This window comes from Tachypleus tridentatus, chromosome 13 (genome assembly GCF_004210375.1).
Source record: "Tachypleus tridentatus isolate NWPU-2018 chromosome 13, ASM421037v1, whole genome shotgun sequence".
Taxonomy (NCBI): Eukaryota; Metazoa; Arthropoda; class Merostomata; order Xiphosura; family Limulidae; genus Tachypleus; species Tachypleus tridentatus.
The window spans coordinates 154,836,106-154,863,593 of record NC_134837.1 but is presented as its reverse complement, the minus strand read 5'-3'; the positions used below and the strand labels follow the sequence as shown (position 1 = coordinate 154,863,593).

General features: G+C 36.4%; 1 long non-coding RNA gene across 1 annotated transcript; it reads left to right on the top strand.

Moving 5' to 3' along the window:
- Positions 1-4,119: 4,119 nt before the first annotated feature.
- Positions 4,120-26,363, top strand: LOC143240732 (uncharacterized). The gene is made up of 3 exons (XR_013021906.1): positions 4,120-4,234; positions 12,424-12,607; positions 26,080-26,363. It is a non-coding gene; the product is annotated as an uncharacterized LOC143240732 (long non-coding RNA).
- The last annotated feature ends 1,125 nt before the right edge of the window (positions 26,364-27,488 follow it).

Genomic DNA, 27,488 nt, shown 5'->3' with positions numbered 1-27,488 from the left:
ATCTTTACTTACAGGGTGGCCCGTAAGTCCCTACCCAACCATATATCTTATGTATCCAGTGTATCTGTGAGCTGTCCATCATTCTCGCTGCATAATATTATGTGACACCATGTTCTGTGAGACATTTTCCTCAACATAGCAGGGATTATTGTTCTAAATGCCGCGGTAACAGCTGCTTTCAACTCAGTATTATAACGTTGTTTAGATACAATGTCCTTTATGAGAATTATCATGTTGTTAAGTCCGGACTTCTTGCGGACCATTTCATGGGTGCCGGGGATGTTACAGAACCACGACCTATCCATTTGTCTGGAAAAGTGTCATTAAGATAATCTCGCACAGTGAGAGCATAATAAGCCAGAGCTCCATCTTGTTGAAACCAAACCTCCTCTCTGATTCCAATTTCATCGAGTTTCGGTATAAACCATTGTTGTAACATGTGTAGATATGAGGTATGGTTTACTGGCCCGTCAAAGAAGTATGGTACAATAACATGACGCGCATTAATTGAATGTAACATAATAACATGCGGAGTGTTGTATTCAATTTCTTCATAATAATGAGGATTCTCCTTTACTCAGAAGTAAACATTTCGTGCTCCACTCGAACTGTAAATTGCGCACTCGTCCGTAAATATCACCTTTCCTCGAGAAGGGATCGTATTGAAGATTCGCAGTAATTCATCACACACCAGTTTCCTAGATGGGTAGTGACTTATGGGCCACCCTGTAGACTGACAAATCGTTATACAAGTGATCGCGAGGAACAACCCTTTATATTCTACGTGCAATTTGTTAACTAGATTTAAAGGATAAATTTTCGTTTCATAACTCAACTTTGAACATCTTTTGTCTTTTCCTAGTGCTACCTCCCTTATCTGTTTTATATATCAGTCTCTATTTTCGTTTTCTTTCGCTTACGTTATATATTTACAACAATTGATTGACAAGTATTGCATCATTTCTAACCAATACCAACTGAGAAAGACAACAATAAAGTGAAAGCACAATATTATTGAATATTAGCATATAGTAACTAAGGAGACGAAATCTTAAAGTATGAATCGAAATGTGCGAAGAAAGAACTAAATTTTATAGTCAAAAGTTTCTCACCTTGCATTTCATGGGTACTTCGGCCAGTACAATTTGTAGGTATAACGTCTTGTATAAATATTTTAGTTGTATATTCACATAAGATCATTCTATAAACCTGAATGAAATTTTTTGAAGGAACAAAAGTCAGATAACTAATAAGTAGCATTTACCTTATTTACAACCTGTGTAAAGCTCAGTAATTAGGGTTAGCAAACATTGGGCTGGTTCAGATAGCGTCACACTGAAAACTTTAGTGAAAGTGAATATTTTATGAGAAAAAAATATCCTTTTTTACAGCAAGTACTACAGGCGAAAAGTGTTCGGATTGTACTGATATAAACTGTATTTTTTATCTGTTAAATGTGGTATCGTTTGTTGAAAAAATAAGTTTTTTTTTATAACTATTCCTTAAAACTGTACAAATTACACCATTAAAGATATAATCACATTTGCACATTCAGCCCCAGTGAAAGGTCGAATATTGGAATAAGCGACTTATGCTTTCTACAACACTTACAAACGAAATTTTCAAGGGTAATAAAATTGTAATTAAAATGTGTGAAAATATTTATTATATGGTTCAAAGTTTCACTGGTTCAGTAAACGCTGTAAGATCTGAGGTTGCAGGTGTTTTAATGCTATTGCTCATCTATTTGACGTCTGTGGAATTTCGCAGCATAGGTGTATGAAGGTGTTATTTGGGCACTTACTCGTAAAACTTATTACCCTCTTGTTTTCAATTTGTCAAGTGTTGAGTATGATATAATGCGGTGTTAAATTTACTTTAGTTTAGACAATAATACAAATGCAGTAGGTCTAATTATGTATTGGCCTACAAAAGTATACTATTTCGGCTACCGTACGTTACTGTATAATATACACATGCATATTACTATATATTCATTAATGTTTACATTTTAGTTATATTTTATAAAACATAGAAAGTAAATGAGAGAAATACATTGATTTCAAGGGTTCCATGAAGCATATTTTGAAAATCCAAGAGTATCACACAACCTTACAGTTTGTTTTTATCGCTGTTAGTAAATGTGTATACCCTTCAACTTTAAATGTTTGTTTCTCAGTAGCAACTATTTGTGTACTTTAATCTAATCATAAAACATTTGTGGTTCTCTCTATTTTTATATTTCATATAATACATACATATAGAATATATAAATATATATATATATAAAAAAGTTAAAGTTGTATGTACAGAATAAATCTACAGACGACAAATAAAACTTGTCACATCTAAAACTTATTGATCTGAGATCAACGCCGACATATCGTCATATACGTGATCGCGAGAAACAACCCTTTATTTATAATCTAGGTACAATTTGTTTGCTAGATTTGAAGGATAAATTTTCGTTTTCATCACGTAACTTTGAATATCTTCTGAGTTTTCCCACTTCTACCCTCTCATTTATCAGGCCCCTCGCTAGTACAGCGGTATGTCTCCGGATTTACAACGCTAAAATCAGGGATTCGATTCCCCTCGGTGGGCTGAGCAGATAGCCCGATGTGGCTTTGCTATAAAAAAAACACACACACACTCCCTTATCAGTTTTATTTTTATGCCATTTTCCTTCTATTTTGCTAACGTCATTTCATTACAACAATTGATTCAAGAGTATCGTTACACTTGAAACCAATACAAACTGTGAAGAAAGACAACAATAAAGTTAAACCACAATATTACTGAAAGTTGCATATTGTAACTATGGAGACCAGACATTAAAATAAAAGCCGAACTTTGAGAAGAAAGAACAAAATTTTATTGCAAAAAATTACCCACCTTACATTCCACGGACATTTCGACCAGCACAATTTGTAGGAATAAAGTTTTGTATAAATATTTTAATTGTATATTCACATAAGATCATTCTATAAATCTGAATTAACTTCTTGAAATAAGAAACAAAAGTCAGACAAGTGGTAACATTCACTTTACAACCTGTGAGGCTTAGCAATTAGGGTGAGCAAATACTGGGCTGTTTTAGATGGTGTCGTACTGAAAAATTAAGAAAAAGGGACCATTTTCTAAAACAAAAAATATCATTTATCACAGTAATTAAAGTAGTGGAAAACTGTTCTCATTGTGCTAAGCAAACATTATATTTGATCTATTAAATGTGGTACGTTTATTTAAAATTAACAGTGTTTTTAACTCCTTTTCTGAAAACTATATTTATATATTATATCAATACAGATATAATCAAATATTCAGATATAGTCCTAATGAAAGTCGGGTTCTTGTTACGAGGACAATACTTTAAAATTTTGTTCCTTGATAAACAAAGGTTTGTCGTACGTTTGTTTGTTTGTTTTTGGAATTTCGCACAAAGCTACTCGAGGGCTATCTGTGCTAGCCGTCCCTAATTTAGCAGTGTAAGACTAGAGGGAAGGCAGCTAGTCATCACCACCCACCGCCAACTCTTGGGCTACTCTTTTACCAACGAAAAGTGGGATTGACCGTAACATTATACACCCCCACGGCTGGGAGGGCGAGCATGTTTAGCGCGACGCGGGCGCGAACTCGCGACCCTCGGATTACGAGTCGCGCGCCTTACGCGCTTGGCCATGCCGGGCTACGTTGTCGTACGCATCGTAGTTATTTTTATAATTGTCTGAATTTAGGATACCAAAGTGGGAATTTTTTATAGATTTTATTTTGTGGTGCCATTTAATAGATAATGACATAATGTATTTATTATTTCGGTCACATAGATACAAATATGCACGTCATGTCCGTTAGAAAATAGTAAGATTAGAAAATATAACGTAATTCTTTGTATTGGATTCACTAAAATATTTATTTTTAACATAATATAATGCTGCAATTCTTAATAGATAGCCTATGCCATGTTGCTGTATTGTTAATTAACTGTGCTTTTACTTCGTGATTTTGGTAAATTTGGGATAATTATATCTATATAACTCACAATAACAAATTAATATACTGTGATGGTTTACCTGGTGTCGTCTCATCATCAGTCAAATGCCTACGACATTTTTCTTTCTAAGTTCCCTCAGGTATCTTTGGAATGTTTCTTTATGTTGGATGACAATGAATAGGCCTTGATTAGGATTTTAAATGTGGTAGAGTTGTCAAGAATAACCACGATTGTGATCAAGTAATTATTTTAGTTAAGAATAACTAACGGACGATGTAACATAAATATTTTTATTTAATAATAGTTCTTTTAAAAGAATTATTCAGGGCTTAAACAGTAAAGACGAATATAAGACATAAATTTATAAAAAGTAAAAACGGCAGATTTCTTTATTTTCGTCACGAAAAAGTTACTGAGTCGATAAAAAGTTATTTTATCTTTCATAAGAAGGTCCTTTTAGTGTCTGTATTGTGATTCAAAAGTGTAAACTAAATTAGGTACATAGAGTTTACGTGGTGGAAGAGAGAACTGAAGACCTTTAGCTAGCACTGATTTACACTGATTACTTATGCTATAATTACCTAGGTTAACAATCTGGTCGTCAGGATGAAACTAGGAATGAATGCTGTTAGTAAGTCAATTCAGCCTCAAATTTTGGACATGTTCACACTGAACAATTTGTCTTCGTTCCATTGGTTCCACTTGTTTAGTACATCGGTGTAATCAACACTGGTATCAACGATTCTAAGGTTAGTACAGCACAAGAACGAACCCTACACACTGGATGAGAAGAAACTGGAAAGAAGTGCCCTACACTCTGAATGAGAAATAACTACAAGGAAGAACCCTACCTACTGGATGAGCAGAAACTGGAAGGAACTGTCCTACACTCTGAGTGAGAAATGACTACAAGAAAGAACCCTACAAACTGGATGAGATAAAACTAGAAGAGAAGTGCCCTAAACTCTGATTAAGAAATGCCTAGAATAAAGAGCCCTACACACTGGATGAGAAGAAACTGGAAGGAAGTATCCTACACTCTAAGTGAGAAATGCCAAGAATAAAGAGCCTTACACTCCGGATGAGAAGAAACTGGAAGAAAGTGCCCTACACGCTCAGTGAGAAATAACTACAAAAACGAACCCTACACACTGGATGCGAAGAAACTGGAAGGAACTGTCCTACACACTGATTAAGAAATGCCTAGAATAAAGAGTCCTACACACTGAATGAGAGGAAACTGGAAGGAAGTGCCCTACACTCTGAGTGAGAAATAACTACAAGAACTAACCCTACACACTAGATGAGAAGAAATTGGAAGGAAGTGCCCTACATACTGAGTGAGAAATGACAACAAAGAAGAACCCTACACACTGGATGAGAAGAAACTGTTAGGAAGTGTTTTACACTCTGAGTGAGAAATTCCTAGAATAAAGTGCCCTACACACTGGAAGAGAAAAAACTGGAAAGATCTTTTCTACTCTCTGAGTGAGAAATTCCTAAAATAAAGAACCCTACACATTGGATAAGAAGAAACTGGAAGGAACTGTCCTAATCTCCGAGTGAGAAATAACTACAAGAAAGAACCCTACACACTGGATGACAAGAAACTGGAAATAACAGTCCTACACTTCGATGAGAAACACCTAGGATAAAGAGCCCTAAACATTGGAAGAGAAGAAACTGGAAAAAAGTGCCCTACACTCTGAGTGAGAAATGACTACAAGAAAAAGCACTACACACTGGATGAGGAGAGATTGGAAGGAACTGTCCTACACTCTGAGTGAGAAATCACTACAAGAAAGAACCCTACACACCGGCTGAGATGAAACTATAAGAGAAGTGCTCTAAACTCTAAATAAGAAATGCCAAGAATAAAGAGCCCTACACACTGGATGAGAAGAAACTGGAAGGAAGTGTCCTACACTCTGAGTTAGAAATGCCTAGAATAAAGTGACCTACACACTGGATAAGAAGAAACTGGAAGGACGTTTTCTACACTCTCAATGAGAAATGCCTAGAATAAAGAAATCTACACCCTGGATGAGAAGAAACTGGAAGGAAGTGCTCTATACTCGTAGTGAGAAATGACTACAAGAAAGATTCCTACACACTCGATGAGAAGATACTGAAATGAACAGTCCAACACTCTGAGTGAGAAATGACTACAAGATAGAACCCTACACACTGGATGAGAAGAAACTGGAATGAACTGTCCTTCACTTCGGGTGAGAAACGCCTATAAGAAAGAGCCCTACACACAGGAAGAAAAGAAACTGCAATGAAGTGCCCTATTGTCTGAGTGAGAAATAACTACAAAAATGAATCCGAAAAGTAACTGTCCTAATCTCCGAGTGAGAAATAGCTAGAATAAAGAGCCCTACACACTGGATGAGAAAAAAATGAAAGGAAATGTCCAACACTCCGGGTGAGAAACGCCTAGAATAAAGAGCTATACACACTAGAATAGAAGAAACTAAATGGAAGTGCCCTACCCTTTGAGTGAGAAATGAGTAAAGAAAGAGCACTATACACTGGATGAGAAGGAACTAGAAGGAAGTGCCGTACACTCTGAGTGAAAAATGACAACAAGAATGGGTGCTACACACTGGATGATAATAAACTGGAACGAAGAGTCCTACACTCTGAGTGTCAAATGATCGCAAGAAAAAACTCTACACATTGGTTGAGAAGAAACTGGAAGGAAGTGCTATACACTCTGAGTGAGAAAATACTACAAGAAAGAAATTTAAACACTGTATGAGAAGATACTGGAATGTAGTGTCCTACACACTGAGTGAAAAATAACTACTAGAAAGAACCCTAGACACTGGATGAGAAGAAATTGGAAGGAAGTGTCCACTCTGAGTGAGAAATGCCTAGAATAAAGAAACCTACACTCTGGATGAGAATAAACTGGAAGGATGTGCTCTACACTGGGAGTGAGAAATGACTACTAGAAAGAACCTTACACACTGGATGAGAAAAAAATGGAAGGAACAGTCCTACACTCTGAGTGAGAAATGACTACAAAGAAGAACCCTACATACTGAATGAAAAGAAACTGGAAGGAAGTGCCCTACACTCTGAGTGAGAAATGACTACAAAGAACCCTACATACTGAATGAAAAGAAACTGGAAGGAAGTGTCCTACACTCTGAGTGAGAAATGCTTAGAATAAAGTGCCCCACACACTGGATAAGAAGAAACTGTAAGGACGTTTTCTACACTCTGAGTGAGAAATGCCTAGAATAAAGAAATCTACACTCTGGATGAGAAGAAACTGGAAGGATGTGCTCTACACTCGGAGTGAGAAATGACTACGAGAAAGAATTCTACACACTAGATGAGAAAAAAATGGAAGGAACAGTCCTACACTCTGAGTGAGAAATAACTACTAGAAAGAACCCTAGACACTGGATGAGAAGAAATTGGAAGGAAGTGTCCACTCTCAGTGAGAAATGCCTAGAATAAAGAAACCTACACTCTGGATGAGAATAAACTGGAAGGATGTGCTCTACACTCGGAGTGAGAAATGACTACTAGAAAGAATTCTACACACTAGATGAGAAAAAAATGGAAGGAACAGTCCTACACTCTGAGTGAGAAATGACTACATGATAAAACCCTACACACTAGGTGAGAAGAAACTTGAAGCTCGTTTCCTACACTTTGAGTGAGAAACGGTTAGAATAAAGAGCCATACACTCTGTATGAGAAGAAACTGGAAGGAACTGTCCTTCAATCCGAGTGAGAAATTACTACAAAAAAGAACCCTACACACTGGATGAGAAGATACTGGAAGGAAGTGTCCTACACACTGAGTGAGAAATAACTACAAAGAAGAACCCTACATACTGAATGAAAAGAAACTGGAAGGAAGTGTCCTACACTCTGAGTGAGAACTGACTACAAATAACCCTACATACTGAATGAAAAGAAACTGGAAGGAAGTGTCCTACACTCTGAGTGAGAAATGACTACAAAAAAGAGCCCTACACTCCGGATGAGAAGAAACTCGAAGGAAATGTCCTACACTCTGAGTGAGTAATAACTACAAGTGAGAACCCTACACACTAGGTGAGAAGAAATTGGAAGGAAGTGCCCTACACAATAAGCGAGAAATGTATACAAAGAAGAACCCTACACACTGGATGAGAAGAAACTGTTAGGAAGTGTTTTACACTCTGAGTGATAAATGCCTAGAATAAAGTGCCCTACACACTGGAAGAGAAAAAACTGGAAAGATGTTTTCTACACTCTGAGTGAGAAATCCCTAAAATAAAGAACCCTACACATTGGATAAGAAGAAACTGGAAGGAACTGTCCTAATCTCCGAGTGAGATATACCTAGAATAAACAGCCCTAAACATTGGGTGAGAAAAAAATTGAAGGAACAGTCTTACACTCTGAGTGAGAAATTACTACATGATAAAACCCTACACACTAGATGAGAAGAAACTTGAAGCTCGTTTACTACACTTTGAGTGAGAAATGGTTAGAATAAAGAGCCCTACACTCTGTATGAGAAGAAACTGGAAGGAACTGTCCTTCAATCCGAGTGAGAAATGACTACAAGAAAGAACCCTACACATCGGCTGAGATGAAACTATAAGAGAAGTGCTCTAAACTCTAAATAAGAAATGCCAAGAATAAAGAGCCCTACACACTGGATGAGAAGAAACTGGAAGGAAGTGTCCTACACTCTGAGTGAGAAATGCCTAGAATAAAGTGCCCTACACACTGGATAAGAAGAACCTGGAAGGACGTTTTCTAAACTCTGAGTGAAAAATGCCTAGAATAAAGAAATCTACACTCTGGATGAGAAAAAACTGGAAGGAAGTGCTCTTCACTCGTAGTGAGAAATGACTAAAAGAAAGATTCCTACACACTGGATGAGAAGATACTGAAATGAACAGTCCAAAACTCTGAGTGAGAAATGACTACAAGATAGAACCCTACACACTGGATGAGAAGAAACTGGAATGAACTGTCCTTCACTTCGGGTGAGAAACGCCTAGAATAAAGAGCCATACACACTAGAATAGAAGAAACTAAATGGAAGTGCCCTACCCTTTGAGTGAGAAATGGCTAAAGAAAGAACACTACACACTGGATGAGAAGGAACTGGAAGGAAGTGCTGTACACTCTGAGTGAAAAATGACAACAAGAATGAGCACTACACACTGGATGAGAAGAAACTGGAAGGAAGTGCCCTACACTCTGAGTGACAAGTAACTACAAGAACGATCCCTACACACTGGATTAGAAGAAACTGGAAGGAACTGTGCTACACCCTGAGTGACAAATGACTACCAGATAGACCCCTACACGCTAGATGAGAAGAAACTATAAGGAAGTGCCCTACATTCTGAGTGAGAAATGACTACAAGAAAGAACCCTACATACTGGATGATAATAAACTGGAACGAAGAGTTCTACACTCTGAGTGACAAATGATCGCAAGAAAAAACTCTACACATTGGTTGAGAAGAAACTGGAATGAAGTTCCCTACCCTCTGAGTGAGAAGTGACTAGATGAAAGAGCACTACACACTGGATGAGAAGAAACTGGAAGGATGTGCCCTACAATCTGAGTGAGAAATAACTACAAGAACGAACCCTACACACTGGATGAGAAGAAACTGGAAGGAAGTGCCCTACAATCTGAGTGAGAAATAACTACAAGAACGAACCCTACACACTGGATGAGAAGAAACTGGAAGGAACGTTCTTACACACTAAGTGAGAAATAATTACAAGAAAGAACCCTACATACTGGATGAGAAGAAACTGGAAGGAATTGCCCTAAATTCTGATTAAGATATGCCAAGAATAAAGAGCCCTACACACTGGATGAGAAGAAACTGGAAGTGTCCTACACTCTGGGTGAGAAATGCCTAGAATAAAGAGCCCTACACTCCTGATGAGAAGAAACTCGAAGGAAATGTCCTACACTCTGAGTGAATAGTAACTACAATTGAGAACCCTACACACTAGATGAGAAGAAATTGGAAGGAAGTGCCCTACATACTGAGTGAGAAATGACTACAAAGAAGAACCCTACACACTGGATGAGAAGAAACTGTTAGGAAGTGTTTTACACTCTGAGTGAGAAATTCCTAGAATAAAGTGCCCTACACACTGGAAGAGAAAAAACTGGAAAGATGTTTTCTACTCTCTGAGTGAGAAATCCCTAAAATAAAGAACCCTACACATTGGATAAGAAGAAACTGGAAGGAACTGTTCTAATATCCGAGTGAGAAATAACTACAAGAAAGAACCCTACACATTGGATGACAAGAAACTGGAAATAACAGTCCTACACTTCGATGAGAAACGCCTAGGATAAAGAGCCCTAAACATTGGAAGAGAAGAAACTGGAAAAAGTGCCCTACACTCTGAGTGAGAAATGACTACAAGAAAAAGCACTTCACACTGGATGAGGAGAAATTGGAAGGAACTGTCCTACACTCTGAGTGAGAAATCACTACAAGAAAGAACCCTACACACCGGCTGAGATGAAACTATAAGAGAAGTGCTCTAAACTCTAAATAAGAAATGCCAAGAATAAAGAGCCCTACACACTGGATGAGAAGAAACTGGAAGGAAGTGTCCTACACTCTGAGTGAGAAATGCCTAGAATAAAGTGCCCTACACACTGGATAAGAAGAAACTGGAAGGACGTTTTCTACACTCTCAGTGAGAAATGCCTAGAATAAAGAAATCTACACCCTGGATGAGAAGAAACTGGAAGGAAGTGCTCTATACTCGTAGTGAGAAATGACTACAAGAAAGATTCCTACACACTCGATGAGAAGATACTGAAATGAACAGTCCAACACTCTGAGTGAGAAATGACTACAAGATAGAACCCTACCCACTGGATGAGAAGAAACTGGAATGAACTGTCCTTCACTTCGGGTGAGAAACGCCTATAAGAAAGAGCCCTACACACAGGAAGAAAAGAAACTGCAATGAAGTGCCCTATTGTCTGAGTGAGAAATAACTACAAAAATGAATCCGAAAAGTAACTGTCCTAATCTCCAAGTGAGAAATAGCTAGAATAAAGAGCCCTACACACTGGATGAGAAAATAATGAAAGGAAATGTCCAACACTCCGGGTGAGAAACGCCTAGAATAAAGAGCTATACACACTAGAATAGAAGAAACTAAATGGAAGTGCCCTACCCTTTGAGTGAGAAATGAGTAAAGAAAGAGCACTACACACTGGATGAGAAGGAACTGGAAGGAAGTGCCGTACACTCTGAGTGAAAAATGACAACAAGAATGGGTGCTACACACTGGATGATAATAAACTGGAACGAAGAGTCCTACACTCTGAGTGTCAAATGATCGCAAGAAAAAACTCTACACATTGGTTGAGAAGAAACTGGAATGAAGTGCCCTACCCTCTGAGTGAGAAATGACTAGATGAAAGAGCACTACACACTAGATGAGAAGAAACTGGAAGGAAGTGCTATACACTCTGAGTGAGAAAATACTACAAGAAAGAAATTTAAACACTGTATGAGAAGATACTGGAATGTAGTGTCCTACACACTGAGTGAAAAATAACTACTAGAAAGAACCCTAGACACTGGATGAGAAGAAATTGGAAGGAAGTGTCCACTCTGAGTGAGAAATGCCTAAAACAAAAAGCCCTACATTCCGGATACGAAAACTGGAAGAAAGTGCCCTTCCTTGTGACTTATGAAGATTTAAACATTATTTTGCAACTTGAACAGTTGATAAATGTAAATGAGATATATCAAGTTGACTGCATTGATTCTGAGCTAGTTAATAAAAATAATTGGAATGTTTAAAGAACTAGAAGCGCATTGGTCAGATACATATTTCCAAAGGGTTTGAAAGAAATCAAACACTGGAAAGATTGAGCTATTTACTACTACTTTTTATCAATCCTTGAATAATGGAAAGTTACAAGAGAACTGTTAGTTAGTTGTATAACTCCTCTTTTCAAAGGAGCCCAAAATATATACAATTATCGAGATTGTTTTGTATTGCGCAAACGCATATCAGTCAATTTTTGTTTTTATCTATGAAGTTAACCTTATCAGATTATACGAGTTTTCAAACACTACGTTATTTATTTACATTTAGTATTTACCAATAATAAATTTCTGTGATGTGGAAAGTTTTATTTAATCGATTACTTGATAGTTCAACAAAGAAGAATTAACACCAGTCTAGACTTTCATGTTTGTTTACATGTGAACTCTGACGAGTTTCTCCAGTAGACAATCTACCTATTGATTTCTAACTCCTAATCCCAAATGCTATGATTGTATTTGTTAACTAATTATAATTTCTACACATACCAATTACTCATGTCTTGTTTTTTGTACAATTTTCTTAGTGGTTTACTAACAACAATCTTTTTATTTTACTCATGTATGATATTACAGAATGGATATACACAGCAACAAAGAAGACCGACTTTGAAAGTAGATGCAGACAATATTTGAATGTAACTGGACATTATGTACTACTTGTTTTACATTGTGAACCGTAGTGTCTGTCCATCCGTTCATCTGTTTCCTGTGTATGACGGTCACTTCTCGTGTTGATTGTGAAAAGCTACGGATGAAGGTAAGTTCACATTAACTATTTAAATAACAGTAGAACAGGTATGAATAATGTTGACAACAAACAGGAGATTCTACACTAGCTTGTTATGAATTAATAACACTATCATTCGCTTATCAACATGTGACGTAACAGTATGTTATTGTTGAGTGGCTCTCAGCAGAACACTTTCTATACAAACATGGAACATCAAACATAGAAAACTAAAATCTCTTTAACACACTTACGTTATTTATATTTTTATTCTAACTTATAGTTATTCTCACTTGTATTATCTATATTTAGAAACTTTGGGACATGTTTGCAAAAGTGACCAATTGAGTTCACTTCAACTGCTCAACACACAGTTATCCTGTCTATTTCTGATCCTTCACTGTATACCTCCTTACCTTTTGTCTCACCAAAACACTACAAGTATGAGTTTTCATTAACCAGAAGTCCCACTAGATAACTCCAAACATGTGTTATAAGTCACCAGAAGTCTCACCAAAACACTACAAGTATGAGTTTTCAGTAACCAGAAGTCCCACCAGAGAACTACAAACATGTGTTATAAGTCACCAGAAGTCTCACCAAAACACTACAAGTATGAGTTTTCAGTAACCAGAAGTCCCACCAGAGAACTACAAACATGGGTTATCAGTAAGCAGAAATCTCAGCAGCATACTCAACAGTGATAAAACTTTCAGTGAAATTGAAGACCAAGAGTGTTGAAAGAGTCAGTAAAAGTGAAGACCAACAATGTGAAAACAGTCACTGAAACTGAAGAACAGTGTTGAAATAGAAGTGAAAGTGAAGACCAACAGTGTGAAAACAGTCAATTGAAAGAGTGAGTGAAACTGAAGACCTATAGTATTGACACAAACAGACAAATGTAACACCAACAGTGTTGCAACAAACAGTGAAATTAAAGAACAACAGTTAGAAAACAGTCAGTAAAATGTGAAGATCATTAATGTTAAAATACTCAGTGAAAGTGAAGACCAATAGTGTTGAAACAGAAGTGAAAGTGAAGACCAACACTGCTGAAACAGACCGTGAAATTGATAACGTACTCAAATGAGACAGTCGTTGAAAGTGAAGACAAGAGTAGAAGTGAAGACACACGCTATCGAAATATACAGTCAAATTGAAGGCAAACACTTCAAAAACAGACACTGAAACTCAAAAACCACACTGCTGAAACTAACAGTGAAATTGAAGATCTCCATTGTTGAAACATTCAGTGAAAGTCAAAACCAACATTGTTGAAACAGTTATAGAAAGTGAAGACCAACACTATTGACACACAGTGAAATTGAGCACCAACACTGTTCAAACCGTCAGTGAAATAGAAGATCTACACTGTTGAAACATTCAGTGAAATTGAAGATCTACAGTGTTAAAACATTCAGTGAAAATGGAGATCAACACTGTTGAAAGAGACCGTAAATGAAGAATACACTGTTGAAACAGAGAATGAAATTGAAAACACTTAGTGTTGAAACTGACAGTGAAATGGAGGAACAAGTATTGAAACAAAATGAAAATGAAAGTATGAAAACATATAGTGAAACTGAAGACCAACAGTGTTGAAACAGAAATGATAGTGAAGACCAACAGTCTACAAACAGACAGTCAAACTGAAGACCAGTGCAATTAAAACAGTGAAATTGAATACCAACAGTGTTGAAACAGCCAGTGAAACTGCAGACAAATAGTGTTAAAAGAGTGAAGTTGAAGACCAAAAGTGTTGAAACAGTCAGTGAAGGTGAAAACCAACAGTGTTAAAACAGATATTAAATTTGATGAACAACAGGGTTGAAACAGCCTATTAAAGTGAAGACCAACAGTGTGAAAACAGTAAGTGGAAGACAACACCAATAGTATTGAAACAGACAGTGAAATTGAAAACCAACAGTTAAGGAAACTGTTAAACAACAGTGTGAAAACAGTCAGTGAAATTCAAGACCAGTAGTGTTGAAAAAAAGTGAAAGTGAAGACCAACAGTGTGAAAAATGACAGTGAAATTGAAAACCAACAGTGTTGGAAGAGACAGTGAAAGTGAAACCAACAGCGTGAAAAGAGTCAGTGGAATTTGAGACCAATAGTGTTGTAACAGAAATGAAGGTAATAACCAAAAGTGTGAGGACAGACAGTGAAATTGAAGACATTGACATTCAAGACAAACGGTGTTTACATAGTCAGTGAAACTGAAGACTAACAGTGTTGACGAGTGAGTGAAAATGAAGACCAACAGTGTACAAACTGACAGTAAAACTGTGGACCAGAATTATTGAAACAGACAGTAAATTTGATGGCCAACAGTGTTCAAACAGCCATTGAAACTGCAGACCAGTAGTGTTAAAGCAGACTGTGAAGTTCAATACCAACAGTGTTGAAACAGTCAGTGAAACTGAAGACCAACAGTGTTGAAATGTTGAAACGAAGTGAAAATGAAGACCAATTGTGTTGAATCTGTCAGTGAAATTGAAGATCAACAGTGTTGGAACAGTCAGTGAAAGTAAAGACGAACATTTTAAAAACAGTTAGTGCAATTGAAGACCAAGAGCGTGAGAACAGACAGTCAAACTAAAGAACAATATTGTTGAAACACCGTAAAAGGGAAGACCAATAGTGTTGAAACAGCCATTGAAACTACACGCCAGTAGTGTTAAAACAGACTGTGAGATTGAATACCAACAGTGTTGGAACAGCCAATGAAAGTGAAGACCAACAGTATGAAAACAGTCAGTGAAAGTCAACACCATGGGTGTTGAAATGGAAATAAATGTCAAGACCAATAGAATAAAGTGAAGAATAAAGTCGAAAGAGACAGTAAATTTGAAAGCCAACAGAGTTGAAACAGCCTGTTAACATGAAGACCGATAGTGTGAAAACAGTCAGTGGATGTTAACACCAATAGTCTTGAAATGGAAGTTAAAGTGAAAAACAAGATTGTGAAAACAGACTGTTAAACTGTAGACCAATTGTTTTCAAAACTTCAATGAAATTGGAGACCAGTAGTGTGAAAATGGTGAGTAAAGTGAAGACCAACACTGTAGAAAAACTCAGTGAAACCGAAGACCAATAATATTCATACAGACAGTGAAATTGAAGAACTACTCTTTTCAAACTTTGAGTTAAAGACCAACAATGCCGAAACAGACCGTGAAATTGATGACTTTATTGAAATAGTCATTGAAAGTGAAAACCAGTTGTGTTAAAAGAGACACAGTTGAAACACACAGTCAAGTTAAAGTCCAACACTGTTCAAAAACGGACACTGAAACTAAAAACTAGCACTGCTGAAACTGACTGTGAAATTGAAGATCTCCACTCTTGAAACATTCAGTGCAAGTGACGAACAACTGTTTTGAAACACCGTGAAATTGAAGACCAACACCACTGAAACAATCATTGAAAGTGAAGACCAACACTGTTGAAACACAGTGAGATTGACCAACACTGTGAAAACCGTAAGTGATACCAAAGATCAATAGTGATGATAACGTTAGTTAAATTGAAGACGTACACTGTTGAAACGTGCAGTTGAAGTGAAGACCAACATTGTTGACACATACCGTGAATTTGAAGACCAGTAATGTTAAATTATAGTGAAAGTTAAGATCAACACAGTTGAAGCAGACTGAAAATTAAGACTACACTATTGAATGTGAAATTGAAGACTATTAGTATTGAAACACATAGTGACACAGAAGAACAACAGTGTCGAAACAGACATTGAATTTGATGACCAACAGTTTTGAAAGAGACAGTGAAATGAAGACCAATATTGTGAAAACAGTCAGTTGAATTCAGGACCAATACTGTTGAAAGAGAAGTTGAAGTGAAGACCAAAAGTGTGAAAAATACAGTGAAATTGAACACCAATGTAGTGTAAAAGTGAAGACGAATACTGTTCAAAAAGACAGTCAAATTAAAGACCAACGCCGTTTCAACAGACAGTGAAACTGAAAACCAACACCATTGAAACAATCATTGAAATTGAACACCAGTAGTGTTAAAATATAGTGAAAATGAAGATCAACACTGTTGAAACAGAGAATGAAATTGAAAACACTTAGTGTTGAAACTGACAGTGAAATGGAGGAACAAGTATTGAAACAGCCAGTGAAAGTGAAGACCAACAGTGTTAAAACAGTGATTGAAACTGGGGACCAGTAGTGTTGAAAGAGAAGACGAACAATGTGAAAAGAGATAATGATAGTAAAGACCGTTAGTGTAGAAAGAGTTAGTGAAAGTGAAGATTAACAGTGTAAAAACAGTCAGTTAAAGTAAACACCAAAAGTGATGATGGAGACGGAGAAATTGAAGACCAACACTGTTGATACAGTCATTGAAACTGCAGACCAATAATTTTAAAACTGTCAGTGAAATTGAATATCAGAAGTGTTGAAACATCGTGTGAAACAGATGACCAATTTAGTTGAAACAGAAAGTGAATTTGAAGACCGACAATACTGACACACTCAGGGAAAGTGTTGATCAACAATGTGAAAACAGTCAGTGGAAGTGAATAGGAATAGTGTGAAAACAGAATTGATGTGAATACCATCAGTGTTCAAACAGACAGTGACACTGAACAACAATAGGGTTGAAATAGACAGTGAAATGGAAGAAAACAGTGTTAAAACACAGTTAAATTGAAGGCCAACAGTGTTACAACTGTCAAAGGAAGTCAAGACCAGCAGTGTTGAAATGAAAGTAAAAGAGAAGACCAACGGTGTGACAACAGACAGTGAAACTGAAGACAAATAGTGTTCAAAGACAGAGTGAAATTGAAGACCAACAGTGTTGGAACAGTCAGTGACAGTGAAGACCATTAGTGGAGATACAATTAGTGGAATTGAAGACCAATAATGTTGAAACAGTCAGTGAAACTGAAGACCACCAGTATTAAAGAGTCAGTGAAATTGAAGACCAACAGTGTTGAAACAGAAGTGATAGTGAAAACCAACAGTGTACAAACAGACAGTCAAACTGAAGACCAGTGCTATTAAAACAGACAGTGAAATTGAATACCAACAGTGTTGAAACAGCCAGTGAAACTGAACACCAATGATGTTGAAAGAGAGGTGAAAGGTAAGACCAAGAATGTAAAGGCAGACTGTAAAACTCAAAACCAGTATTACGAAACACACAGTGAAATTGAACACCAGCAGTGTTGGAAGAGTCCGTGAAAGTGAAAACCAATATTGTGTGAAACAGACCCAAAAAGTGAAGACGTACAGTGTGAAAACAGCCAGTGAAACTGAACACCAATAGTAATGAAACAGATAGTTTAATTAAAAACCAACAGTGTTGAAAGAGCCATTGAAACGACACGCCAGTAGTGTTAAAACAGACTGTGAGATTGAATACCAACAGTGTTGGAACAGCCAATGAAAGTGAAGACCAACAGTATGAAAACAGTCAGTGAAAGTCAACACCATGGGTGTTGAAATGGAAATAAATGTGAAGACCAATAGAATAAAGTGAAGAATAAAGTCGAAAGAGACAGTAAATTTTAAAGCCAACAGAGTTGAAACAGCCTGTTAACATGAAGACCGATAGTGTGAAAACAGTCAGTGGATGTTAACACCAATAGTCTTGAAATGGAAGTTAAAGTGAAAAACAAGATTGTGAAAACAGACTGTTAAACTGTAGACCAATTGTTTTCAAAACATCAATGAAATTGGAGACCAGTAGTGTGAAAATGGTGAGTAAAGTGAAGACCAACACTGTAGAAAAACTCAGTGAAACCGAAGACCAATAATATTCATACAGACAGTGAAATTGAAGAACTACTCTTTTCAAACTTTGAGTTAAAGACCAACAATGCCGAAACAGACCGTGAAATTGATGACTTTATTGAAATAGTCATTGAAAGTGAAAACCAGTTGTGTTAAAAGAGACCCAGTTGAAACACACAGTCAAGTTAAAGTCCAACACTGTTCAAAAACGGACACTGAAACTAAAAACCAGCACTGCTGAAACTGACTGTGAAATTGAAGATCTCCACTCTTGAAACATTCAGTGCAAGTGACGAACAACTGTTTTGAAACACCGTGAAATTGAAGACCAACACCACCGAAACAATCATTGAAAGTGAAGACCAACACTGTTGAAACACAGTGAGATTGACCAACACTGTGAAAACCGTAAGTGATACCAAAGATCAATAGTGATGATAACGTTAGTTAAATTGAAGACGTACACTGTTGAAACGTGCAGTTGAAGTGAAGACCAACATTGTTGACACATACCGTGAATTTGAAGACCAGTAATGTTAAATTATAGTGAAAGTTAAGATCAACACAGTTGAAGCAGACTGAAAATTAAGACTACACTATTGAATGTGAAATTGAAGACTATTAGTATTGAAACACATAGTGACACAGAAGAACAACAGTGTCGAAACAGACATTGAATTTGATGACCAACAGTTTTGAAAGAGACAGTGAAATGAAGACCAATATTGTGAAAACAGTCAGTTGAATTCAGGACCAATACTGTTGAAAGAGAAGTTGAAGTGAAGACCAAAAGTGTGAAAAATACAGTGAAATTGAACACCAATGTGGTGTAAAAGTGAAGACGAATACTGTTCAAAAAGACAGTCAAATTAAAGACCAACGCCGTTTTCAGTGAAACTGAAAACCAACACCATTGAAACAATCATTGAAATTGAACACCAGTAGTGTTAAAATATAGTGAAAATGAAGATCAACACTGTTGAAACAGAGAATGAAATTGAAAACACTTAGTGTTGAAACTGACAGTGAAATGGAGGAACAAGTATTGAAACAGCCAGTGAAAGTGAAGACCAACAGTGTTAAAACAGTGATTGAAACTGGGGACCAGTAGTGTTGAAAGAGAAGACGAACAGTGTGAAAAGAGATAATGATAGTAAAGACCGTTAGTGTAGAAAGAGTTAGTGAAAGTGAAGATTAACAGTGTAAAAACAGTCAGTTAAAGTAAACACCAAAAGTGATGATGGAGACGGAGAAATTGAAGACCAACACTGTTGATACAGTCATTGAAACTGCAGACCAATAATTTTAAAACTGTCAGTGAAATTGAATATCAGAAGTGTTGAAACATCGTGTGAAACAGATGACCAATTTAGTTGAAACAGAAAGTGAATTTGAAGACCGACAATACTGACACACTCAGGGAAAGTGTTGATCAACAATGTGAAAACAGTCAGTGGAAGTGAATAGGAATAGTGTGAAAACAGAATTGATGTGAATACCATCAGTGTTCAAACAGACAGTGACACTGAACAACAATAGGGTTGAAATAGACAGTGAAATGGAAGAAAACAGTGTTAAAACACAGTTAAATTGAAGGCCAACAGTGTTACAACTGTCAAAGGAAGTCAAGACCAGCAGTGTTGAAATGAAAGTAAAAGAGAAGACCAACGGTGTGACAACAGACAGTGAAACTGAAGACAAATAGTGTTCAAAGACAGAGTGAAATTGAAGACCAACAGTGTTGGAACAGTCAGTGACAGTGAAGACCATTAGTGGAGATACAATTAGTGGAATTGAAAACCAATAATGTTGAAACAGTCAGTGAAACTGAAGACCACCAGTATTAAAGAGTCAGTGAAATTGAAGACCAACAGTGTTGAAACAGAAGTGATAGTGAAAACCAACAGTGTACAAACAGACAGTCAAACTGAAGACCAGTGCTATTAAAACAGACAGTGAAATTGAATACCAACAGTGTTGAAACAGCCAGTGAAACTGAACACCAATGATGTTGAAAGAGAGGTGAAAGGTAAGACCAAGAGTGTAAAGGCAGACTGTAAAACTCAAAACCAGTATTACGAAACACACAGTGAAATTGAACACCAGCAGTGTTGGAAGAGTCCGTGAAAGTGAAAACCAATATTGTGTGAAACAGACCCAAAAAGTGAAGACGTACAGTGTGAAAACAGCCAGTGAAACTGAACACCAATAGTAATGAAACAGATAGTTTAATTAAAAACCAACAGTGTTGAAAGAGCCATTGAAACTGCAGACCTGTTGTGTTGAAACAGTGAAGTTGAAGACGAACCGTGTTGAAGCAGTCAGTGAAAGTAAAGACCAATAGTGTGAAAACACTCAGTGGAAGTTAACAGCAATAGTCTTAAAATGGAAGTTAAAGTAAAAACAGACAGTGAAACTGCAGACCAATAGTGTTGAAAAGTCAGTCAAATTAAAGATCAGTAGTGTGAAAATAAAGAGTGAAAGTGAAGACCAACACTGTTGAAACGGAGGGTGAAATTTAAGTCCATTAGAGTTAAAACGTCAGCGAAGTTAAGTACCAACAGGGTTTAAACAGACAGTGGAATTGAAGACCAATAGTGTTGAAAGAGAAGTTAAATGAAAACCAAAACTGTGAAAACATATAGTGAAACTGAAGACCAACAGTGTTGAGACAGTCAGTGAAACTGAAGACCACCAGTGTTAAAGAGTCAGTGAAGTTGAAGACGAACAGTGTTGAAACAGAAGTGACAGTGAATACCAACAGTGTACAGTCAAACAGACAAACAGACAGTCAAACTGAAGACCAGTGATATTAAAACAGACAGTGAAATTGAATACCAACAGTGTTGAAACAGCTAGTGAAATTGTAGACAAATAGTGTTAAAACAGTGAAGTTGAAGACCAACAGTGTTGAAACAGTCAGTGAAGGTGAAAACCAAGAGTGTTAAAACAGACATTAAACTTGATGAACAACAGGGTTGAAACAGCCAATGAAAGGGAAGACCAACAGTGTGAAAACAGTAAGTGGAAGTCAACACCAATAGTATTGAAACAGACAGTGAAATTCAAGACCAGTAGTGTTGAAAAAAAGTGAAACTGAAGACCAACAGTGTGAAAAATGACAGTGAAATTTAAGACCAGCATTGTTTAAGTAGACAGTGAAATTGAAAACCAACAGTGTTGGAAGAGACAGTGAAATTGAAGACATTGAAATTCAAAACCAATAGTGTTGAAGCAGACAGTGAAATTCAAGACAAACGCTGTTTACACAGTCAGTGAAACCGAAGACTAACAGTGTTGACGAGTGAGTGAAAATGAAGACCAACAGTGTACAAACTGACAGTAAAACTGTAGACCAGAATTATTGAAGCAGACAGTAAACTTGATGACCAACAGTGTTCAAACAGCCATTGAAACTGCAGACCAGTAGGGTTAAAGCAGACTGTGAAGTTCAATACCAACAGTGTTGAAACAGTCAGTGAAAGTGATGACCAAGTGTTAAACAAGCAGTGAAACAGAAGACCAACAGTGTTGAAACGAAGTGAAAATGAAGACCAATTGTGTTGAACCTGTCAGTGAAATTGAAGATCAACAGTGTTGGAACAGTCAGTGAAAGTAAAGACGAACATTTTATAAACAGTTAGTGGAATTGAAGAACAAGAGTGTGAGAACAGACAGTCAAACTAAAGAACAATATTGTTGAAACACCATAAAAGGGAAGACCAATAGTGTTGAAACAGCCATTGAAACTACACACCAGTAGTGTTAAAACAGACTGTGAAGTTGAATACCAATAGTGTTGAAACAGCTAATGAAAGTAAAGACCAACAGTATGAAAACAGTCAGTGAAAGTCAACACCAAGAGTGTTGAAATGGAAATGAAAGTGAATACCATCAGTGTTGAAACAGACAGAGACACTGAACAACAATAGGGTTGAAACAGACAGTGAAATGGAAGAAAACAGTGTTAAAACACAGATAAATTGAAGGCCAACAGTGTTACAACTGTCAAAGGAAGTCAAGACCAGCAGTGTTGAAATGAAAGTAAAAGAGAAGACCAACGGTGTCACAACAGACAGTGAAACTGAAGACAAATAGTATTCAAAGACAGAGTGAAATTGAAGACCAACAGTGTTGGAACAGTCAGTGACAGTGAAGACCATTAGTGGAGATACAATTAGTGGAATTGAAGACCAATAATGTTGAAACAGACGTGAAAGTGAAGGCCAACAGTGTGAAAACAGTCAGTCAAACTGAACACCAATTGTGTTGAAACAGTAGAGAAAGTGAAGACCAAGAGTGTGCAGACCGACAGTAAAACTAAAAACCAGTAGTATTAAAAACTTAAATTAAACACCAACAGTGCTCATAGAGTCCGTGAAAGTAAAGACCAATATTGTTGAAACAGACAGTAAAAATGTAGTCGTACAGTGTAAAAACAGTCAGTGAAACTGAACACTAATAGTACTGAAACATACAGTGAAATTCAAGACCAACGGTGTTGAACAGTTAGTGAAAGTGAAGACCAACAGCGTGAAAACAGTGAAACTGAAACAAAGTTGTGTTGAAACACAAGTGGAAGTGAGAACCAACAGTGTGAAAACAGACAGTGAAACTGAAGCAACTAAGTGTTGGAGCAGACAGTGAAAGTTAAAACCAACAGTGTGAAAATAGACAGTGAAATTGAACACCGAATGTTAAAACAGACATTGAAATTGAAGACCAACAGTGTTGATACAGTCAGTGAAACTGAACACCAATGATGTTGAAAGAGAGGTGAAAGGTAAGACCAAGAGTGTAAAGGCAGACTGTAAAACTCAAAACCAGTATTACGAAACACACAGTGAAATTGAACACCAGCAGTGTTGGAAGAGTCCGTGAAAGTGAAAACCAATATTGTGTTGAATAGTCTTGAAATGTAAGTTAAAGTAAATCAAACAGTGAAACTGCAGACTAATAGTGTTCAAAAGTCTGTCAAATTAAAGACCAGTAGTGTGAAAATAGAGAGTGAAAGTGAAGACCAACACTGTTTAAACGGAGGGTGAAATTTAAGTCCATTAGTGTTAAAACGTCAGCGAAATTGAATACCAACAGGGTTTAAACAGACAGTGGAATTGAAGACCATTGGTGTTAAAACAGTGAAGTTCAATTCAAGACCAATAGTGTTGAAAGAGAAGTTAAATGAAGACCAAAATTGTGAAAACATATAGTGAAACTGAAGACCAACAGTGTTAAAAGTCAGTGAAATTGAATACCAACAGTGTTGAAACAGAAGTGATAGTGAAGACCAATAGTGTTAAAACAGACATTAAACTTGAAGAACAATAGGGTTAAAACAGCCTATGAAAGTGAAGACCAACAGTGTAAAAACAGTAAGTGGAAGTCAACACCAATAGTATTGAAACAGACAGTGAAATTGAAAACCAACAGTGTTGCAACAGTTAGGGAAACTGATAAACAACAGTGTGAAAAATGACAGTGAAACTGAAGACCAGCAGTGTTTAAGCAGACAGTGAAATTGAAAACCAAAATTGAGAAAAGCAATGTGATTCGTAACCCATGAAAGGAAAGACATGCTGGCACACTCATCCAATTGGGAAGTAAAATGCTTTACTGAAAATATCAAATATCCAGAGAAGATAGGGAGAGTAAATGATAAGGATGACAGGGATCATAAAAAATAGAGGAAACATATTAAACACCACAAACCTGAGAAATCATGTCTTAATATTTCATTAAGGGCTAACTGATTCCATAGATGGGGCATAAGAATGTACAGCAAAATTGAGCGTTAGAAAAATGCAATCAAAACCTTCGTTAAACCGAATAGGTTCTTGGGGAAGCGAGGTATAGGTCAGGAGAAGGTGGAGGTAGTTGGCCCATACAGTACCTATCTCTTGGCAAATAATCGTAGATAAATCCAACGACGGGTCACACCACCTGTTACGAATGAAAAAGTGTTTTGTAAGAGGTGTGATACTCAAATTGGTAACATTAACCTCGACATTCGTGGTAAATAGTGAATGGAACAAATTGTTTTATAGATGAATACAAACGTGCAAAAAACAAACAGGAAAATTATAAAAATTGGACAGTGGATTAACAATAACAAAAGCGATTAATAAAAAATACCATTTCAATAGTACAACTGTTTACGTTATAATTGGAAAGCACACCAAAGAAAAAATCAATCGTCTAAACAAGAACTCTGCCAAAATTAAAATGATAGTCTTGTGCAATTGAATGGAGGTACTCGTATGTGTGACAAGAAAATGTGGCACAATAATTGGTGGAGGGTTTTCGTCTGGTAATTTGCATCAAAGACTCATAGCAATGAATTATTTCCAATGGAGGGGCGGTAGGACACTTGTGGTATGCGTAATAACCTTTTTGCTTATGGATTGTAGCACTGAATGAGTACAGCTATTTAAGGGGCCCGGCATGGCCAAGTGTGATAAGGCGTTCGATTCGTAATCCGAGTGACACCAACTCATCTACCACGTGCTCGCCTTTTCAGCCGTGGGGGCGTTATAAGTTTCAGTCAGTCACACTATTCGTTGGTAAAAGAGTAACCCAAGAGATGGCGGTGGGTGGTGATGACTAGCTGCCTTCCCTCTAGTCTTACACTGCAAAATTAGGGATGGCTAGTGCAGATAGCCCTCGAGTAGCTTTGCGCGAAGTTCAAACACAAACAAAAGCTATTTAAGTGAAAGGAGGTAATATTGGGAAAAAATTCGTTGCAATGAATAAAATGTGTATACATTTGCAATATGTACTAATGATGCATCATGCTAATAAAATAAATATGCTGGTAGTTTTCAGTTCGAGCTAGTAAATTTCTCATTTCTACTAACATGTTTACAACTCTGCTATTTTTTCTTCTACCCAAGGAGGAAGTGAAGTACTATCAAAGTTGGAATTATTATGCAGAAAGTGTAAAGACATCTTTACTCACTTTATATCACTCAAAGTGATCAGTTTAATATCATATACTTACTTTTTATCTATAATATTTTACTACTTAGTACAAATTTATATTTAAATCACTATATCATTCTTTTGCGACTTTTCACAAAACTTTTCTTTGGATTTTGTCTTCTGAACAACTCACATACAGAATCTCAAACCAAAGAGTGTCTACCATATAGAATTTAACACACTTTTCTTTAAGTTTTAAATGTAGAAAAAGCTCCTGGTGTACATATTACATTTAAACTTACCCTTGGCCAATCTGTTTTATCATAGTATATTTTTTATAGGAATCGCCCATTGAAACAATACTTTTTAACTTTTTCATAATTTTTTCATCTGTTATTTTCTTTTTCTTTGACAAAATATAATAATATAACAATTAGCATGCCATGCAAATATGGTCAACAAATATTACTTGTAATGATTGCTGTAAAAAGCATTCGATATTGCACTATCAAATTTATGACCAAAGTTGAATCTACTTAAACAAAAGATCAATGTTATGTTTCACAGCCAGAAAGATTCATTATGAAAAACGTTCGTTAATCAAAACCGAATACACATTTACAATTATTTAACATATTTCATCGTGTTTTACAAGTGTAAGAATTTGTTGTAATTTTCTACCATTTATAACATATTGCATAAGTAATTATTATTTAACATTTTCAATCCCTTATGTAACTTTTCGCAGCAGACTTTTAGTAAAAATTATCTATGTTTTCCATATAAATTGTCATAAATAAATACTTTTTGTTGTTTTAACAGGAGACAAGAGAAGTTGCCACGACTTACTTTGGATATAACTTACATTACTGAACGTAACATAGATGAGATGATACTGTCAACAAGTTTAATGTCCGAAATTTTCAACTTTGTTATAACTGCTGTATATATTTTAAATTATTGCTGAGATTTTGAATTAGTTGGTTTTAAAGTTATTTTGTTCCAATTCTTCCTCATCACTACAAGTCTTCCTCTACGATAAGGTGCTAAATGTTGGTCAAGTACCATCTTTACTACGATTATATTAAAATTATGTTCATGTTTAACTAACAGATGTTTGTATAATAACTAGCAGGTGCTCGTTGAAACAATTCAACTGTTGCGCAGTTGGCAAAAATGTTTTGGTTTTTAAGCAATAGGTGTATGCATCACAATATAGAGCGCCCAAGTTCGCTAAGATGTTGTGTAGATTTTCCAGCTGGATTCCACTGTTTCTTGTCATTTTACTGAGCGCAAGAAGAGACCTCTACCGAGGTGAGCATTTTTTGACAGTTGTCGTTTCTACACGAAGTTTCAAAGGGATTTTATTCAATGCAATTTAATCGACATGACACAATAAAATAATGCATGAATAGAATACCATCATGACAAAAATTACATCTTTAAACTGTTACTTTCATTTGGTCGACAAAATAAGTCCTCTTTTTCCATTGTTATTTCTTTTTTTCTTTCATAAAGTTTCCTCATAAAACGAAACATTTTTAATAAGATATATTTTTCTCGGACTGACTGCCTCCCAGTGAAACAGGATAAGTCTTCACATTGATAATGCTAGAAATCAGTGGACACAGCATATAGCGTGTTGTGGGTATGCTATAAGATCTTTGATTGCTTAGATTTGTTTTGCGTTTGAAACTGGTTCTGTGGCAGATCCTAAACGCGGTAGGAGAATTCTGTTACAAAATAAGAAATTTTCTTCATCAAGTACGTAGTTCTTTCATAATGAGAAATATTTAAAACATTTAATTATAAAAGACCGCGCAACCGTAACAACGCAACATGGGCCAAAGATTGATTGATTTCAACGGTGCACATCTCTAACAGCTCTAGCGGCACGAGTTAACAAACATAACCATCTTACGCGGCTTTTGCAACACTTCGTGACCTTCCAGTAGTCCTCACATAATTAACCTCATTTAGTCACAATAACAATATTGTTTTCCAGCACTGCATTAACAGGTCTGGTTACTTATAGAAAGCAGTTGAACTCAGTGAACCCAAAGATTCTTGCTTTAATTATATTATATATTTCTGTCAAGCAACTATTGTTAGTTTATTCATACACCCTCAAGTCCTTTCTGCATATCCTAAAAATAATTGTTGAACATTTACTTGTCTGATTTAATGGCTCCTCTGCAGCCTAGGTAATGACATATGTTTGGATTCTATCT